Below are 21630 nucleotides of genomic sequence, written 5' to 3' on the forward strand. Positions count from 1 at the left end.
ATAAAATTTCCATAGTAAATATATAGTTAGCTTAGTTTTCTTCTTATTTGTTTGATTTATTTACCTGCTTGATTTGTACTTGTTAGTAAAGCTAAGAAATTTGTCCTAACTACCATAAGCTTTTTTTGTATGCAATTCTTTGGTACTACTTTATCAAATATCTTGAGGCAATAATATGGTTTCCACTTTACTCTCTTGATATAAAAATATATTTGACATTTTATAACTAATCTAAGTATATTGGATTATGAGTTGTATTCATTTTATTTTAAATAAATAAAAATGAATAAAAAATGACTATGCATTGAATTATTGTGTCATAAAACAAGAATATTGATTAATTCAGTCCTCTGCATGGGTAATTTATAGATAAAGTGACTTCAAGACCAAATCAACTTCTTCTCAAAGCCATTCATGATTAATTTTATAAAAGTGTGATTAGGTACTGCATATATGGATTCTATGAAGGCTCCTATGTCCTAATGGACATATAATGATTTAGATCCATTCAAGTTTATTTCAAAGAGCTCCTTTCTCTTGACCCAACAGTAGTGTGAGGAAGAGGGGATGAGTGCACGGCATTCATTGACTTTGTTGACTCCCTACCCAGTGTCCTTACTTTGATCTATAGTACTTACTCTTACCCAGAAGCACCAGCATCACCTGTGGACTTGCTATAAAGATGAAGGGGGGCTAAAAGGGAGAAATGAGAAAGGAAACAGTTCAAATAATGCTATGTCAATATATGTGGTAATACTAACAATTTTTACAACATGTATGGAGGGGTGAGTGAGGTGAGATGTGGATAATATTACACAAAGTGCTGTGTGCATATATGTTTGTATCACTTTGAACCTCACTATGATGTATAAGTGGAATGTACTAATAAAAGTACACACACACACACACACACACACACCTTCTGAATTGTAGGAAATGGGCCTAGCAAACTTTTCAAGTGCGCCTGATACATAATAAACCTTCACAGCCACAGCCTTTGACTCTGATCTTTACACCTGTTCTCTCTGTCTTTTATTGTCCTTTATTATCTTTTATTGTCTAATCTTACTATCCCATCTATATCAGGTAAAACATATTTAAATGTAGTGAAATTAAATAAATTAGAGTAATAATTAAATAAATAATTATTACTAAGTTCAAAGCTGTTCACCCTCCATTTTCCTCCCATTGTGAAGCCAGCGTGATCGTGATCTTCTAAACTGTGAAGCTATTACATGCTTCAGTGCCTAACAGTTGTCCCCAGTGTAGCATCTAAATTCCTTGCTGCAGCATCCAGCTTCCTCCACAGCTTGGCAATGTTCTTCTCTTCATAGTCATCTTTTCTTCATTGTCTTAAATTCACTTTCAAACACACTAAACGTTGCACGTGCTTTTCCCGATCTAGTGCTTACCATATCCAGAAACCTTTCCTCTAGCCTTGATCCTGTGAGAGCCTTTATCTGTTGAAACTCTTGTTGATGATCCAATGAGGACCAGTTTCCCTTTTCTGTACATCTCTGCCACCCCCACCCACTATAAACATTTACTATTCTTAATTGTAATTATTTTTAAACTGCTTGTTCTTATATCTGAAGTTAGTCTTCATCTGACTGAATCTCCAGCATCAGTTGTATAATTTACTCATCACTAAAGTGAGTACTTCGTTGCATTTCTAGTATTGCTGTGGAAATTACATTAAATGGATATAATATAGCGCCAATATTAGTGCCTGTGATGTGTTAAATTAATGAAATATAACTCTACCCAATAAAGGTAAGCTGCACACTTCACACTTTACATCATTTTTTATATAACTGCAAACATGCATGACTACATTAGTTATGGTTAAATATGTGCAAATTAGGAAGACAGTTACCCAAAGCGTTGCATATAGAAACACATTTTTCAGTGTATGTGTATTAGAATTTTTCACTTTATTCCATGCTTGATGTATAGGGTAAATGACAAATAAGCTTTGAGTAAATTCTATTAGAAACTACCTACAAAAACCTGTGTGCTGGTGGTCTGCCAAGGAAGAAGCATGTAGCTTTGAAAAGCAGTCAAAATAATGCTTCATTTAACACAGCAATCACATATTCCTGGATAATGAGGCTGGCTTCGCTTCTTGATGATTCACAGGTCTTGGAAGCACTTTGCAGTGTTACTCAGAAGAACTTAGAAGTCCTATCTCTCATAATTAGCAGGTGCTAACTGGCTGGATTGAAACTCTGGAAAATCAAGGTAAATTTGATGGGTAAATATAGGGATGGGTAAGCATAGGGATGTGGTGTACTTAATGGATTAATCCTAAACGAAGCTAGTAGACTTTTGAATCTGCAAGAGATGAGCATGCATACATATATGTGGATACATATGCTTATGCAAATTTATATGCGTACATTATACACACATAGAACTGTTTTATATTCATCAAATAGCTAATAAAATATTTTTTTTAATACTTAAGCAATTTCATTTCTATTTTTTTTTTTTTTTTTTTTTTTTGCGGTACTGAAGATTGAACCCAGGGGCATTTTACTTCTGGGCTACACCCCAATCCCTATTTTTATTCTTTTTTTTTTTTTTTTTTTTTGAAACAGGGTCTCACTAAATTGCAGAGGGCCTCATTAAGTAGTGGAGGTTGGCTGCAAAACTGGATCCTCTAGTCTTAGCCTCCCAAAATTGGGATTACACACATAGGACTCCCCACCTAGATTTTTATTTCTAATTTTAACAAAACAATGTATAACAATATATTTGTGAGCATTGAGTAACCAAGAGATTTTTTTTTCCCTGTGAGTTTCTTGAATGGCACAATGTCTTTTATTCTGCTGATTCTGAAAGTTCATCATTTAAAATGTGTCACTTTGCTGGGTGTGGTGGAGCACGCTTGTAATCCCAGCATTCCAGAGGATGACACCTTATGATCGCGGTTTGCGGACAGCCTCAGCTACTTAGTGAGGCCCTCCCCAACTTAGTGAGACGCTGTTTCAAAATAAAGAATAAAAAATAGGGTAGGGGATGTAGCTCGGAGGTCGAATGCCCTTGGGTTCCATCCCCAGACCCGCCAAAAATAAATAAATAAATAAATAAATAAATAAATAAATAAATAAAATAAATAAATAAATAAATAAAATGTGTCACTTTCAGGCGCATGCTTTTAATCCCAGCATTCAGGAAGAGAAGAGGATCATGCTTCTTGGACAACCTCAGTTATTTAGAGAGGCCCTTCACAACTCAGTGAGACCCTGTTTCAAAAATGAAAAGACTAAAAAATGGAGCTGGGGGTGTAGCTCAGAGGTACTACGGCCTCTGAGTCCCATCCCCCATACTGCAAAAAAAAAGTGTCACTTCATGATAAATCATTTGGTGTTGAATCAATTGGATTTTCTTGTATTTTTCTCCAAGCCAGTACAGAGTAGCTGATGGAATCTGGCATGACAAATTACAAAAGATTAGTCAACTGGGGCTGACAAAAATCAGTATTCATTTGCTTACTTTAAAAGACAGAATTTGTTAAAATCAATAAGATGAAGCATTACCTGTGAAGTATATTAAAGGAGGAAGTATTGGGATGGAAAAATTCATCGTATTTGGTTAAACAAAGATATGCAGAATTCAACTTTTCATTCATAATTGCTTAGTAATTCTTATATTTAAAAGTTTTGATCAAAATTAGATTTACCTTATAATCCCCTTTTTAAAAAGGCAGTTCTTGCTTTGTTTGTATATGACAGGCACGTTTACCACAGATTAGTTAAATAACATCAATCCCCAGCAACATGGGTCACATTTCAGTTACTATGGGACATTAACTGTGAATAATTGCTTAAAGCACAAACTGTTGCTTTCACCTCTATCCACAGATCATAAAGCAAATGGCATATCTGCATCATGATGAATGACCAATCATATTATTCCTTTCAATGTTTGTTGGTCTTTAAACCAGGCATGGTGGCGCATGCTTGTAATCCCCACGCTTGGGAGGCGGAGACAGGAGGATCATGCAGGTTCGAAGCCAGCCCTGCTGGCTTAAGAGACCCTGCTTCCAAAAATTAAAAAAGTATAAAATAGGTCTGGGAGTGAAGCCCAGAGGTAGAAGGGCTTCCAGGAACCCCAGTACTAACAACAACAACAAAAGAGATTGGTCTTTAAGCATAAATTACTCAGTTCATGCATGGATTTTTAGTTTTTGGTGTTGACTACTTGTCATCCAGTTATAAACCCATGTAATATTTCACACAAGGGAAAACTGAAAAGAAAAACTAGCCAACAATGTTCATTATGTTATATATGCCTGTATTCCTGGTACGTGGGAGGCTGAAACAGGAGGATCACAGGATTGAGGTCAGTGTTGCACAGTAAACTTTGTTTCAAAAAATTAGAAAGGACTGGGCATCTAGCTCAGAGGTAGAGCACTGTCGGGTGTAATCTCAAGTGCTAATATACAAAAAACGAATAGGAAATAAATTAACTTTATTTCATAAAATATGAGAGTAAAATGTGGTGGCCAGAAGTTAGAGAAAGTAAGGGGATAGAGAAAGGTTGATAAATGAGTATTAATTTACAGTTAGGAGCAAAAACTCCTGACATACTATTGCTCAGTAGAGTGACTACAGATAACAATAGTATATTATTTACTTCAAAAATCTAAAAGAAGCCAGTCGTGGTGGCACACACTTGTAATCCCAGCATTCAGGAGGCTGAGACCGGAGGATGGCGGTTCACCGACAGCCTCAGCTACTTAGTGAGACTCTGCAGCTCAATGAGACCCTGTTTCAAAATATAGAATAAAAAGAAGGGCAGGGGGTATAGCTCAGAGGTAGAATGCCCCAGAGTTCCATCCCCAGACCTGCCAAGAAAAAAAAAAAGGCTAAAAGAAAATATTCCAAAATACTCCTCCATAAAGACAATAAATGAAGAGGTAGGTATGTTAAACTTGATTTAGACAATATCTGGTATATCCATGTATCAAAACATCACATTTTCCCTGTTATTTTGTACAATATTTGAGTTCTTATGTACTGGTTAAATAGATTTAAATTATTAAAAACACTAAAGCATAGCAAAGAGTCAAAAATTGTTAACACTGAAAGTGAAATTTTAACCAACCTGAGTGAAATTGCAGAAGAAATAGCAGACCAAGGAATTGCTGTTACTGCCAAAACACCGAGGAAGAGCAAACCTGGAGATACCAATGATGAAAATGCATCAGACAAAACAATATGAGGAATTCCCAGAGAAAGTGACACTGGAGGAAATATCACAGTAAAGGAACACTTAGAGACACTTCAGGCAATTGAAAGGGCAAAGGATAAATAATTGGAGTTGATCTAAACTGAAAAAGAATAAAGGCAGAGGGAAAAGTCTCCTCTCTCTCTTTTTCTTCTGCATACTAAGTTATAGAACAAGAAGATAGGCACTGTCCAAAATACTCTTGATAAGTTATTTACAAAGAAATCTAACATTTCAATTCCAGTGTGCATGGAGTTTCTGACATATGCACTATGGGGTTGATAGAAGAATGCAATCACAGTTTCCATTAGCTGTCATGTCTACACGGAGCAGATGCTTCTTATAGAGTACCTGCTGTGCCAGGGATCCGCATACTTCCATTGGGCTTATATTCTGTCACTTACTTTATCTTTAAATTTTTGTTTTTATATTTTGGTGGTTGGGATGGAACCCAGGGCATTCTACCTCCAAACCACACCCCATTCCTATTTTTTTCTTTTAATTTTGAAACAGGATCTTGCTAAATTACTGAACGTCTCGCTAAGTTGCAGGCTGGTTTTGGTAAATTGCCTCCTGAGTACTGGAATTACAATTGTGCAGCACCATTCCAAGTCTTTGTCACTTACTATGGAGTGCCTGTATTTTGTTCCGTGATAACTCTTAAAATACTTACCTAACACATAATGCAGACATCCTGATTTCCATGACAATATACTAGGAAGAAAAAAATGTTTTTTAATAATTGACTGAAATGTTATTTATTTCAATCATCTAAAGATGAGATTACTTTATTACTTTATTACTTTGTTTTATTACTTTAAAAGCATTTCTAAACTTACTAAAATAAATACATAAATTAATGATAGACAATAAAGTAATAGTCTTCTGATTGGTACTTATTCTCAGAAACTTCATTAAAAATGAAAACTTGAGTTTTTAATACATCATACTGCATATTTCATAGTTACACATATTTTCTTCCAAAAATTTTGGCACATTTTCTCAACTTTAATATGGCCATCCACATTCATCTTTTAGGTACAAGCAAAATACCTCATTTTATTGTTAGAAATTGGTAGTCAGAAGCTGGGAGTGGCGCGCATGCTTGTAATCCCCGCACTTGGGAGGCGGAGACAGGAGGATCACACAGGTTTGAAGCCAGCTGCGCTGGCTTAAGAGACCCTGTTTCCAAACAAAAAGTATAAAAATAGGTCTGGGAGCGTAGCCCGGAGGTAGAAGGGTTTCCAGGAACCCCAGTAGCACCAAAAAAAAAAAAAAAAAAAAAGTAAATATCTTCCCCAAAGACATTTGTTTTACATACACCAAATGGTTATTGTTATTACAGAGAAGTCATTGTAAATTTAACTATTTAATATAATCACAGAAGCATTTTTAAAAAATTAAAAAACATATGCATATTATCACTTTTGAAAAATTGTGGACATCTGTTTTATAGACTAATACAGGGTTTGTTTTCTAATATTCTCTGTGAGCTTAAGATGAATGAGTGAGCTCTAATAAGTGAGCACAGGGAGATGTCTATGTCTATTGAAATTACTTGTTAATAATATTATTCAATTTTTTAAAAAATAAAATGAAATCGTGGTTAATTATCAGTAATATCAAGAAAACTTTTACAAGTTTTCAGTTTATTTTGCTATTTTAATTACAACAAGGAAACTCCAATTACTTGGAAAGAGAAGCATATAAGAAGATATAACGAATGTGATTGCTTGAAATTGTAGCTGTGCAGCAGGTAGGCTACGATGCTGCCAGAAACACCCTTTCTGTCTCAGAGCTCATATGAGTTCCTGATTTCTGTTCTCATTATCTGCTTGATCCTATAGCCTCTGGTGTTAAATGACCACTGTAATTTTGCTAGCCTGCCTATTCTGAAATCAATTGAAAAAGTAGTTTCTATTGAATGATTTCTTCCATTTTCATTTATCAGTCTAACTGGTTTCTGATTTTGAATTATTATAGTGTGAAGTCCCTTCCTATCCAATTTTTACTGAGGTTTGGAGATATCAAAAGCTTTTTAAAATTACATTTTAAAAAATAAAAGCCTTTTCTTAATTTCTTTTTCTATGGATTTGATTTTTCCCCAGTTTAGCCATCCTCATATTTAGCCGCTGCATATATCTACCAGGTGGTACATTTATGAATTTAAATTAGTGATGTTCAACTGGCTTGAATTGCGTGTGTTTTTAATTGTAAAGTACAACAAAGCTTTATTTTTAGTTTTGCTTACCAAGCTATTGATATTTTCACAAGGCAACTAGTTTATTTAAATAACATGCTAAAAATATTAATTCCAAAGCATATTTACATAATTTTTCTAAATGTAAGCCTACTTGAATTTTTATCCATTATAAATTATGTATAATAATTTATGATAGAAAATAAGCCTACAGAATGCTATCTCAATATATTTTCAGGATCTTCACTTCTATGCCTGTCAGAAATAAGTCACTGATACTCAATTTTATGTCTTTACACATAGGAATGACTACATATGTAGTTGTAATTTCAATAAAGAAATTTATATTAAGCATAATGCGGGAGCACACTGTATTCTTTACCTTACATTTGCTAATCTTTCATAGTCTATTTGCAACATTCTCGGTGTGAAGTAATTTTTCCTTACTATCCTTGCTAAAACTTAAATGATTCCATATTTCTTTGCCTTTGTGTTCAGAACTAATGTTTCCTCCTTAGCTTTTGGATAATGAATAATTTAATTTTTTGCTTAAGTCAGCAAATGTATTGGCCTATTAAATAATCATGTGTATTTTACTCAGTTTCATCTTCTTGTCACACTGATCTTCTTTACTTTATACCTAGACCTCAAAAAAGGAGAAAAATCTTACTTTCAATTATTTATTTTTGTCTTTTATTTCAAGGAATGCTATATTAGAAATCAGTGCCTGGTATAAAATACTAGCACTAATTGCAAGTTATAGAGAAAGAAGAGAGACTGTACAGTGAATAACAATGAAGATATTGAGGAGTTAGTGAAAGGTAGGCAGAGGATAAGGTCTACTGGGAATTCATTTGAATGTCATCTATGAGAAAGTTGAAATCAAAGAAAAATACAGAAAAGTCAGTCAAAGGTGGATGTGAAAAAGTGACAGAAACAAGAAACCTAAACTCAATGACAAAACCCCAACACAATATAACAAAATCAGGCAAATAACAAAATCAGGATGTGGCCAATGGTCAAAAGGGTATAAACTGCAAGGTCACAATAACAATTTCCTTATTGTGAGCATGAAACACACACACTACTTGCTGACTACTAGCTGAGCATGGAGATGCCTGATTGGCTGGCAGACAGATAAATATTCCTAGACTAGAGTTAGCTGTGTTGTTCTTACTCAAGACACCACCCTCTTGATTGAGGGCTTCCTGCAAGAAAAGGCTAAATAAAGTCATTTTCATGAATAAAAGTGAGTGCTGCACTTGCTGTTGGTAATCTTTCTTGATTTCAGTGAGACAACAAACCCAGCAGACACCAAAAAAGCACATCAGTAGCATGGCTGATGATAAAATTGAGGTCTTCACATATGCAAAATGTACTAATCCTCATATAGGCAAATAGTGGAGATTGGGAAGCAAACTAACCAAGGGAATTATTATAGCAAATTAAAAGGGGTTTAGTGATTGTTAGGCCCAAATTGGGATGCAAATTCTCAGGAATATCAGCCAATTCACTGACAAGAATAGTGTTAATGGATAAGAGAAATTCAAGGAGAATCTTCCTGTAAACTGGTTCCTCAGGAATGGATGGGGAGATTGCCATCTGCTGATGTCTGCTCCAGATCAGCTCCCAAGTCAAGATCTGGTCCCTACTGAGGGTGACACTAACCATAGCCTAAGAAATAGATTGTATGAAGAAGGATCTGTAAGAATCAGGACACAGAAATAATGCGAGGTGATATAGATTAAAAAAGTGACTTTTTCTACCCTCTTTCATGGAAGTGGTCTGAGTAATGATGTAAAAGTGTTGTTTAGGGCTAAAAGGTTTTTTATTTTAGAGAACAACCTAGAATGGAACAAAGAGCTACCTTTAACTTTTGGTACTTAAGTGAAATTAAATAATGCCCTACTTTCCAAAGACACTTTAACCCCCCTACTTTAGAAAACTAGAAGAAAGTAATGCTTTTCATGATGTGATAATTTGCTGCAATCTTCCAGAAAAATCACCACTATCGAAATGTAGTTTCTTATATCCAAAGTGTGAAGGTAATTGTTGCTGACATCTCTGATAAGAAAGGAACATTTTCCCAGAGGACAGTTGCAAACCAGTCAGGAGTGGCAAAAACAGGACACTGGCAAGTAGCTTCTGAGCATCAATAAAAAGGCGAGAGTAGGAGGACGGGAGTGAATTCCCATGTGCATGAGTGTGAACCCTGTAGAGTTACACAATGAACCAAGGGAAATTTTAAAGAGACTCTCCAAAGAAGATACTCATTGAAATGTTACAATAATGTTACAATATTTTCTGATTTTTAATATTACTGGTTACATTAGGAATGATTTAAGTAAAATTTCAGGCCATGCACCATTCATAAATCTTTTGGTAGGGTATTATTGGGGGAAAATAAACAAGACTAAGTAAATAAATATTAAACAAACATGTCTCAATAATGATCTAAGTCAAGCCCTTTGAAATTTATTTTCAATCATTCAACTTCATCAAATATTGTTGACATATTATTTAAGGAATATTATTTATACATGGATAATTGTTAGATGAATTGTAGATCATTAGAAAAATACAAAAATTTCTGTAAATTTTATCCTTTGGTTTTGACATAGTAATTTTTTTTACCCCTTATAGGCATTCAAACATTTTTTATTCATATATTCTAAATTTAAGAAGCAACATGTTACCCATCACCGGTGGCACATGCATATAATAGAATGTATGGAAGGCTGAGACAGTATACTTGTAGGTTTAAAAGAACCATAAGAAAACTTAGAGAGATACTGTTTAAAATAAAGTAAAATAAAAATTAAATTTAAATAGGGTTGAGGGTATAGTGGTAGAGTGCCCCAGATTTCTATCCCTTATACCAAAGTTGGGGGGGATAATATGTTTTTCCATAAATTTAATCCACTTGCAGTAAGGAATGCAAAAGTGATCAGGGGAAGTTGTGACAATGTTCAGTGCTCTTTACCTGGTAAACCCCATGATTTATTTATATAGTTATTTCTTCCTGGGGTCTACACAATTAACATTTCTATCTAAATGTATAGTTTAAGTCTGAAGAAGCTCACAATCCTTCATTTGCTTGGCCTCCTTCTTCAGCAGGTTATTTTGTCACTAGAATTCCTTGGTAACCATAGAAAGACACTAATTGGAATCTGCTATGGCAATCATAGAAATTCTACAGAAGTGTTACTTATAAAATTCACTAGGGCTGCATTATCATATTGGGTTTATCTTGCTTAAAACATCGTCATTATTTTCTTCTCGCCTACACAGAATGAAAACCTAACAATTTTGCAACCCAAAGAAATATAACAGATTCTATTCTATATGACAGATAATTGGAAGCCGTTTTGATTTTTCTGACCCTTATAAGCTGTAAAAGTTGAGGATTCTTTCTCCCCACCACACTTGATGCTCTGCAGACTGCAGGGCACTCACACATTCAAGGGTCTCTGCAGATCATTACAGGCTCCATGGAGACTCTCACCTCTTAGCTCAAATGCACTACAGACACACAATTGTCAAGGAGCTGCCTGGAGACCACATCTTTTGAAACAGAATGAGGCTTTCTCAGGACTCAAACTGTGTATGTCATTTGCAGTATTCTTATCCTGAAGATCACTGCCATTTATACAGTATAATTTAAGTTGATTCTAAGATGCTTTGTATATTCTATTCAACTGGCTTGCTGTTTCAATTAGTATCTTCCAGACTTTAGCCAATAACTCTTGTTTGTCACACAGTTTATATTTAAGGGGATGACTAAATTTCTTAATTACTCTAAGACCTGGTTTATTCAATTTCTTTTCCATCAATGTTACATTTGTTTGTTTTTGTTTCATTTTGTTTTATATGTCCATCAATCTCCTATCAGTAAACTGTTTCACAGAAGAATTCTTAAAATTCTTAAAATTTTTAAAGCTTCCATAGCACCTATCACAGTTGAAAACACATGATATAAACTCAAGATAAACAGGATTTCTGTCTGTCTGTCTGTCTGTCTGTCTGTCTCTTTCTCTCTCTCTCTCTCTCTCACACACACACACACACACACACACACACACACACACACACCCTCTATTTTATATTTCTTTGTTATAGCTTGAACATATTTTCTACATGTAATTTAAGTATGAACACAAGTTTAAATAACTAATGTTTGCCGGGCGTGGTGGCACACGCTTGTAAACCCCATGCTAGGGAGGCAGAGACAGGAGGATCACGCAGGTTCGAAGCCAGCCGCGTGCGCTGGCTTAGGAGACCCTGTTTCCAAATAAAAATGTAAAAATAGGTCTGGGAATGAAGCCCGGAGGTAGAAGGGCTCCCAGGAACCCCAGTACCACCAATAAATAAATAAATAAATAAATAAATAAATAAATAAAGTTTGAAAGGATGACTTTACCCACTGATTGATTCTTAGTAGTGTATGAAAGATAAGATATCACTTAGAGGAAAAATAAGGAAAAGTAAAAAGGGAGAGGAAAATCCATATTCATTGCTTCTGATACCCTTTAAGAACTACAAAGGGAATCATTATTCACTTATGCGTATGATTTCCAAAGCGTTATTCTGGCTTAACAGCATCAATACCACCTGAGAATTTGTTAAATATGTACAATTTGTGCTCAACTGAAGACTAGCAGTTTAGCTTCTTTCCTTCCTTCATTCCTTTCCTCCTCCTCCACCTTCCATTCTTTCCTACTACCTCCCTCCCTCTCTTCATTTTTTCTTTCTTTTATTGGATTCCACCATGTTCCCCAGGCTGGACCCAAACTCCTACTTATGCTAAAATGATCATTCTGCCCCAGTGTTCCAAGTAGTATATTTGAGTTTTAACAAATATTCTTGCTGAATCTAAGGGACACTATTTGGGAACCACTAACAAATAAAACCTTACACCTACAGGTATGGAATAGAGGGTAGAGAAATTCTCTATTGACTCAAGGTCACATATTCAGTTAGCTGGAATATGCTTGCCTACATTTCATGTTCTCTTACTGTAACAAAAAATTACTCCAAAGATTTCTTGTGATTTTTTTGGCTATTCTTCTAACCTTAACGTGTTTTATAACACTTCATTTTTAGATAGAAATATGGTTAAGAATTTCAATTGGCTGAATGATTTCTGAGTATCAAATTGTAAATTTTCTCTTATGTTTTCTTTGATAATTTGACTTTTTATGCCTAAAATAGTCTTACATTTATAGTTAATGTAAATTATAGAAAAGCTACTCTAAGAGAATTTTCTTTTGATTCATTATTTTATATCACATTGTTTTTCACAAATCCTATTCCTCTACCATAAATATTGTTGCTTGCTTTCTGAACATCTTTTTATAATATGGACTTTTCTGGTTTTTTTTATTATTTACACAGGTCTGACTACTACTTATGTTTATATTTACTTGAACTATTTTTTGTTGTTGTTGTTGTTGTTTTTGCGGGTCTAGGGATGGAACCCAGGGGCATTCAAACTCTGAACTATACCCCCTGCCCTATTTTTTATTCTTTATTTTGAAACCGGGTCTCATTGAGTTGTGGAGGGCCTCACTAAATAGCTGAAGCTGTCGGTGAACTGTGATCCTCCGGTCACAGCCTCCCGAATGCTGGGATTACAAACATGCACCACCACGCCTGGCTTGAACTAAATTGTTAAAAGAGTGCCTATGCAAAAATATTTTAGAAATATACATGAGAAAATTCCTTAATGATTTTTCTTTATAAACAGTACTTTACTGATGCCAAAAATTTCTATCTACCTGCTGTGCACGGCTATCTGCATCTTTCTGGCATCCTTGTGTTTGTACTTGTCAGGAGAAAAAAGTGTTCAGTTTGTGAAAAAATATCCCTGCTATGGTGGTTCATCCCTGTAATCTCAATACTTAGAAAGCTGAGAAAAGAGTATTGAAAGTTTGAGGCCACTGTGCAAAAATGTATCTAGACCCTGCTTCAAAAAATAAAATAGAACTGTTGGTGTAGTTTACTAATAGAAATTCCTTGGATTAAGTTTCCAGTCTTTCTCTCTCTCATTCTGTCTGTCTGTCTGTCTGTCTGTCTGTCTCTCTCTCTCTCTCTCTCTCTCTCTCTCTCTCTCTCACACACACACACACACACACACACAGATTTTCAATATAAGCATGTTGCCAGGCGTGGTGACACACTCTTGTAATCCCTGCGCTTGGGAGGCAGAGACAGGAGGATGGTGCAGGTTCGAAGCCAGCCTTGCTGGCTTAAGAGATCCTGTTTCCAAATAAAAATATTAAAAAAATAGGTCTCAGAGTGTATCCAAGAAGGGCTTCCAGGAACCCCAGTACCACCAAAAAAAAAAAAAAAAAAAAAAAGTATGTTGACAATAGATAAAGCCTATGTAAAGATAACTTAAAATCAAGAAGAAGATGTTATGTTTTTTTTTTTTTGGGGGGGGGTTTGGTGGTACTGGGGTTCCTGGGAACCCTTTTACCTCCAGAATACATTCCCAGACCTATTTTTATATTTTATTTGGAAACAGGGTCTCTTTAGCCAGTGAGGCTGGTTTCAAACCTGCACGATCCTCCTGTTTCCACCTCCCAAGCGTGGGGATTACAAGCATGAGCCACCATGCCCAGCGAATAAATGTTATGTTTTGTAGCACCAATTGAGGAACATCTTTTGGCATTATTTCATAAGTATCATTACATACATGGATTTTATCCTGAGTAGTATATATAAGTAAAGGGTGTGTTTGGGAAGTGTGATGGACAGAATAACAGCCTCAGATATTCTCATACTCAAATCCCTGAGTACTATGAATATGTTAAATGGCATGGCACAGATAAATTAAGCATTAAGCTTGCAGATGAGATTAAGGTTGCTAATTAGCTGACATTAAAATAGAGAGTTTTTCTGGGATTTCTCAGGTGGGCCCAAAGTAATTATAAGATTCAAATGGAAGAGGAAGGCAGAATATAAGTGTGAAGAGAAAATGTGACTCCAGGGAAAAAACTTTCTGTATAGCTGGCTTTGAAGATGAAGAGTCAAAGAGCCAGGGGGAGTGGTCAGTTCTAGGACCTGGAAAAGATAAGGACACAGCTTCTTTATTGCAGCATTAAGAGAGTAGCTCTGCCAACATCCTTGATTTGACTCAGAGAGAATCCTATAAGACTTCTGTCCTACAGAAGTACAGGTATTACAGTTTTATTGTTTTAAGCCACTATATGTGTGGCTATTTGTTACAGTAGAAATACATAAGAATTAATGAGATCCAGAGCTGAGTCTCATTTCTACCTTTAATTTACTTTGCTCTTGAGCACATTTCTACAAATCTGAGCTTCAGTTAGCTCGTTAAAGAAAACAAAGCGTAGAATTAATATTTTTTCATATCACTTCTTTAGGAGTTAAGAAAACTTCCCTAAAAGTACTATCAGCCCTAGAATTTGTATATATCATATATTTTGTACAGAAGCAGTATTTTATTTAATGTGTGATTAAAAGGCAAAATATTTCTAGAAATGGCAGGACCTTTAATATAATATTGAGTATATTTCAGAATAGGTATATGTTTTACACAGACACATATAACATCTGTGTAAAATTGTTATATAAATTGATTACTAGAAGATATTTATCATAAATACATGCCATTAACTTTATTGGGAACTAATATCTGTATAAAGAAAGGATATTGAATTTTTTTCATTTCAATTAGCCGATTTTACTTCAAGTAATTCTAGCTTCTGTCACACACACACACACACACACACACACACACACACACACCAAACACTATTTTATTATGCCAAACACTATTTTATTATGCTTAAAATTAAAACAATGTAGACTATTATGGCGGAATAGAGGTTGTTCTGAGACTCATAAGTCAACCAATGAGAATAATTCTTCACAAAAGAAGAAAAGCAGTCAGAATTCAACAGAAGAAAGACAATAGAAACATGGTAGAATTGGACATAGCACAGTGAGCAGAGGACTGAAAAGACCTCCACATGTTTCATGTGCTGGGCAGAGAGTGGAGGCAGGCATCTTCTTAGTAACCTCATGTCAGGGTTGAAGTTGCTAGAAACCAATGGTTTTCAGAGAACAACCACAGCAGAGAAAATTTAGAATCTTGTTGAGCCAGTTATCATAAAAAAAATCATTAAAACAATTTCATTCTCTCTACACTCAAATACCTCAAGATTGCCCAGACTGGCCAGACAAATGCCCAGAAAACTTCTGTAGCTCTAGCTGAATTCAACCAGAAAAAGACAGGATTTTCCTGCAATGACCCCAGGGACTACAACCTATCTCCTCAAGACCACTGTGAGTCTATATATTAAGCATCTAAATTACCTAGTGAACTCCTATGTCTGCAGCTTAACTCATCCCTTCCTGCAAGGACACAAATGGCACTTGTCAAGACTATGAGTTTATAAATTGTCCTAGTAGAAGCCTCCATGGCCACAGAGAATTGCAGGGTAACAAACACATACACACACACACACACACACACACACACACACACACACACAGGATTTGTGGGTTTACAAATTATTTATGCTAAGATAGAAGTTGGGGGTATAGTTAGACACAGAAGGGATGAGAAATAGCAGACAGTCCCTAGGGAAACTTACTCTGGAGGATGGGATCAACAGTTTGCTATGCCCCTGCAGGATAACATATAATTACTACATGACAATAGGAATGGTGTTTGTGGAATGAAGTAACTCAAAAAACTATGCTGTAGGCTCAAAAGACTATGAACTCATGCCCAACAGTGTTTGAGTAACACAAGCACCAAGACTGGAGGCTAATACGGACTCCCATAATCACAGCTGCCCAGAGCACCAGAAGTGGGGCTAAATCATGAAACCTCTTATGCCCTAGGCTGAAAATTTACAATCTATCTCTGCAAGAGCTTTAGTCATGAAATCAGAGAAGCCAGGGGCCAGCAAGGATCATGTTATTATAGTCACTGGCTGGAAACTCAACACTGTCCATCAGCAGAGTTAATGCCTTTTGAACACTCATGAAAGTGGTTGAAAGTGCTCCACATGATCACAACCATCAGATCAGTAGTGGTGTCTCTGGGCCATAAAATATCAGCCAGCTGTGAGAGTCTCATGAGTTCACAACCAGCAGAGAAATGTGCTATCTTTCAGGAATTAGATCCCAACCAAAGGCCACAGGCTCTAAATGAAACATCATACTCTTTGGCCCTGCTGAATTTGTACCTAGAGAGCACAGTATCCTGAAGCCAATCAAAGTACTAACTATGAACTAAATTTTTTAAAGAGGTTCTTGGGGAAAAACTAAAAAGTCTGCTTGTATAACACAAATTCATTGAGGCCCCAGCATAAGTCTTATTATAAAGGGACAACAAATAGACTTAGAACTCTCACACAAAGAAAAAGAGAATGTCAACACAGTGAAAGAGAATGCTAATACAACAGAAATACAAACCTGAGAACTCTGACATCATGAGAATGAAGACCAACAAGGAAATAATATACTTCAACAACCTAACCACAAGGAAGATCACCAATATTGAGCTACAGAAAATGCCAGAAGATAATTAGAATTTTGATTTCAAATATAATTAAAACCCCCAGAAATGAAATCAGAGAAAGTGCACAAAAATGAAAAAAAATAACATATGAATTGAGAAATTGAGGCCTTCAGTAAGAAGCAAACAGATGCTCAAAATGAAAGAGACAATAAATGAACTAAAGACCTCAATAGAAGCTACCTCTGGCAGACTAGACCATATGGAAAATAGAGTCCCATTCTTGGAAGACAGCTTTAAAAACTGACCACACAGTCAACAATATATGGAACACAATATGACAACACAACCAAGACATCCAAAAAATATTGGCTAATATTAAAAGACCTAAATAGTGGATAATAGGCATTGAAGAAGATATAAAAGCACAAACCAAGGGCTTTATAAACCTTTTCAGAAAAATAATATCAAAGAATTTTCTAAACATAGAAAAAACTTGGACATCCACATTTAGGAGACTTTCAGAATACTAACAAGATAAGATCAAAGAAGAACTTTTTCGTGTCATATAATAATCAAAATTACTAACATAAAAGCCAAGAAAATAATCGGAAATGTATAGAAAACAAAAGAATGTGTGATACTTATAGGAAAAACTGTAATAATCATTTTAGACTTCTCAACACAAGTAATAAAAGCTAAGGACTGGTATGATATACTTCAATTCTTAAAAGAAAACAAGTTTCAACCAAGACTGCTCTATGCAGCAAATATATCATTCAAAATTAACGGAGAAATAAAAAGCTTCCAACTCAAGCAGAAATTAGAAGAATTTATGACTACAAATCTAGCCCTACAGAAAATATTAAAAAAAGATACAGAGAATAAAAAAATAAATACCAGAAACAGAGACGGGACAAATTTTTCCAGCTTGGAAACTAAGCAAAGAAAAAGTAACATTATATTAAACAGAAATTATAACTCCAATACAAGAAAAAATTATCTTTAATAATAACATATCAAAGGTCTAAATTCCCCATTTAAAAGCTATAGACTAAAAATGTGGATTAAAGAACATAATTCAACTACATGCTGCTTGCAAGATATTTATCCTCCAGTTACAGATGTCTATAGACTGAAGACAGAAGGATGCAAGAAGATATACTGTTCAAATTAAGGCCAAAAATAAGAAGGGGCAGCAATGTTTATATCTAACAAAGCTGTCTTTAAGCTAATAGTTATCAGAAGAGACAGTGTCATTTTTTAGGCCAGTACCAGGGCCAGTGAGGCTGGGATTGGAGCCTGCTGTGAGGCAAGGCCGGTGCTGGGGTCTTTGAGGCCGGGATCAGAGTCTGCTGAAGGGTTAGGCTGGTGCCGGGGCCAGCTGCTGGCATCGGAGCTTGCCTTGAGGCAAGGCTGCTACTGAGGCCTTTGAGGCCAGGATCGGAGCCTGCCAAGGGGTTAGGCTGGTGCCGGGACCAGCGAGTCTGGGAGTGGAGCCTGCCATGAGGCAAGGCCAGTGCTGGGGCCTCCGAGTACTGGATTGGAGCCTGCCAAGGGATAAGGCTGGTGCCGGGGCCAGTGAGGCCAGGATCAGAGCCTGCCATGAGGCAAGGCTGGTGTTGGGGCCTCCAAGACCAGGATCAGAGCCTGCCAAGGGGTAGGCCAGTGCCAGGGCCAGCGAGGCTGTGATGGAGCCTGCCTTGAGGCAAGGCCAGTGCTGGGGCCACCAAGGCCAGGATTGGAGCCAGCCGAGAGGTTAGGCCAGTGCGGTGGCCAGCGAGGCCAGAATCGGGGCCTCCCATGTGGCAAGGTCGGTGCTGGAGCCAGCAAGGTCTGGATCAGTCCACCGGGTGGCCAGGCCACTACTGGGGCCATCAAGAGTGGGATTGGTACTTGCAAGGTGGCATGCACAGAGAAATATCACAGAAAATAAAAACCAGAAGCTTCCCCTAATTAGCAATAACTGGGAGGAAAGGGGTAACAGGAAGAGGTCGAGTTATAGAAAGAGCCCTATAGCGAAGCAATTAAGGTGACCAATCAGAGGGTATGTGATAGGGGATGATGGAACCTCTTTAAAACTCAGGAGTTATGTAAACAAATGTATCAAAGTTAATCACCAATCAAGCATGGGATTGAGGGAGGGGGAGGGATGGGATGGGGATTGGATGAGGGCTAATTGGATGATGTGTGCTTGTATGTCCTGTCAAGTTTTGTATTCCAATGTGATGTATGATTACAATGCACCAATAAAAATAAATTTTTAAAAAGCTGATTAAATATACATGAAAATTAGTAATTCAATTTTAAAAGCATGAATGCCTTGTTGCCATGCGGATATTACTTCTCAAATATTCTTTGCTCTGTTATATAACAAAGATCTTTATGAGTTGGCTTTCCTATAATTTGGATATTATTCCCAAAATATATGTAAATTACATATATCATCATATATATAGTTACAGTATCTGAATAATAAAATATGAGGGAAGAAAAAAAAATAATCCAACAAGAAAATCTAATGTTAGTAAACATATCTACCCAAAATGTGAGTGCACCCACTTTAATAAAATAAAGTCTTTGAGATATTAAATCTCAAACAGACAAAACCACAATAATATTGGGAGACATTAACACACTGCTTCACATCACTAGATTCAACTTCTAGGCAAAGTATGAGAAAAGACTCTTCAGAGCTAAAAAATACCATAAACCAAATTGACTTAGTAGACATATATAAAATATTCCAACTAACAATGGATTAATACACATTTTTCTCAGCCACTCATGAAACCTTCTCTAAAATGGAGAACATTGAGGACCCCAAAATGTGTTTTGAATTTGCTGGTTCTTTTTTTGGGACCCTGAATATGGGACTTTTCTTTATAATCACATAAAAGGAAAAGATACTCACTGCCAGCACCACTTTTTAATATATTACTTGAGATATTTGCCAGAGAGATAAGGCAATAGAATAGTATCAAAGGAATTCAAATAGAAAAAAAAAAAACTGAAATTTTGTCTACTTAAAAATGATATAACTATATTTAGAAGTTCCCAAAAACTCAACCAAAAGACTTCTAGAGTTGAATAACATAGTTGGCAAAGTTGTGGGATAGAAAAAGTCAATCATCAAAAATCAGTAGCTTTTCTATATGCCAACCATGAATTTACTGAAAAAAATATAGAAAACAATTTCATTCACAATAACCTCAAAAGAACAACAATAATGGCTAAGAATAAATTTAACCAAGGTGATAAAATACCTCTACAATAAAAACTCTAATACACTAAAGAAAGAAATTTAAAGAGCTTGTAGAAAATGGAAGGATTGTCCATGCTCTTGGGTGGACAGGTCCAGAAGTGGTCTACAGAGTCAATATAACCCTTCTCAAAATATCAAACACATTCTTCACAATCCTAGAAAAATCAGTCCTAAATTTTACATGAATGAATAAAAAAATAAAACAGAACAAAACAATTCTCAGCAACAATCCTAACTTCAAAGTATACTAGAAAGTTATACTAATAAAAACAGCATGATACTGGCACAAGAACAGACACAATAGACCTTGAAACTGAAGTTACAGAAACAAATCCACATGCTTATAAACAATTGATTTTTGACAAAAGTTCCAGATACATACATTGGAAAAAAGACAGCCTTTTCAACAAATGGTGTTGGGAAAACTGGTTATCAAGTTGTAGAAAAAATTAAATCTCTACATCTCACCTTTAACAAGAGGCAACTCAGCATGTATCAAATACCAGAAAATTTGACCAGAGACTGAAATTATTAGAGAAGGGCATAGGTACAATATTGCAATATCTAGAAACATGAAGACATTTTTTCCCATAAGTTTTTCAAAGCTCAAGAAATTAAAATAATAATAATAAAGTAGGGTAGCATTACTAAAAAGTTTCTGCTCATCAAAGGAAACCATAAAATGTCTAAAGAGAAATCCTACTGAATGAGAAATAATTTTTGCCAACTATTTCCTTTATAAAAGATTAATATCCAGAATATAAAAAGTACTTAAAAAACTTAACAGTGAAAAAATAAGTATCTCAATCAAGAAATGGACAATTCAACCAAATAGAAACTTCACAAAAGAAGCAAAATCTGGGCATGGGGGGTTCACATTTGTGCCAGAACTTCGGAGACTGAGACAGTAGAATCACAGGTTCAAGGACAGCCTCAGCAAGTAGCAAGATTCAGTTTCAAAATAAAAATAAAATAGAACTGAGAGTTTATCTCAGAGGTAGAATGCCATCCCCCCAGGTTCAATCCATAGTACTATAAAATAAATAAATAAAATAAAACTACAGATAACCAGAAGAAGAAACACAAATGAACAATAAATACATGAAAAAATGTTTCACAGCATTAACAATCAAAAGATCTAAATCAAACTTTCACTAACATTCCATGTAACCACAATCATAATGGCAATCATTGAAAAGTCAAACAACGAATGCTGGTGAGGATGTGGGAAAATATTGTGTTCTACATCATTGGTATGTTTTAAATTAGTACAGTAGCTATGAACATCAATGTAAAGATTCCTCAGAGAACTGAGAATGGATCCACAGTATGACACAGATATACCACTCCTGGGTATCTTTTCAAAGGAATTGTAATCACTTTATTGTAGTAATATGTAGTAATATATGCATATCCATCTTTATAGCAGTATAA

This window comes from Muscardinus avellanarius, assembly GCF_963383645.1.
Source record: "Muscardinus avellanarius genome assembly, chromosome: 1".
NCBI classification, from domain to species: domain Eukaryota; kingdom Metazoa; phylum Chordata; class Mammalia; order Rodentia; family Gliridae; genus Muscardinus; species Muscardinus avellanarius.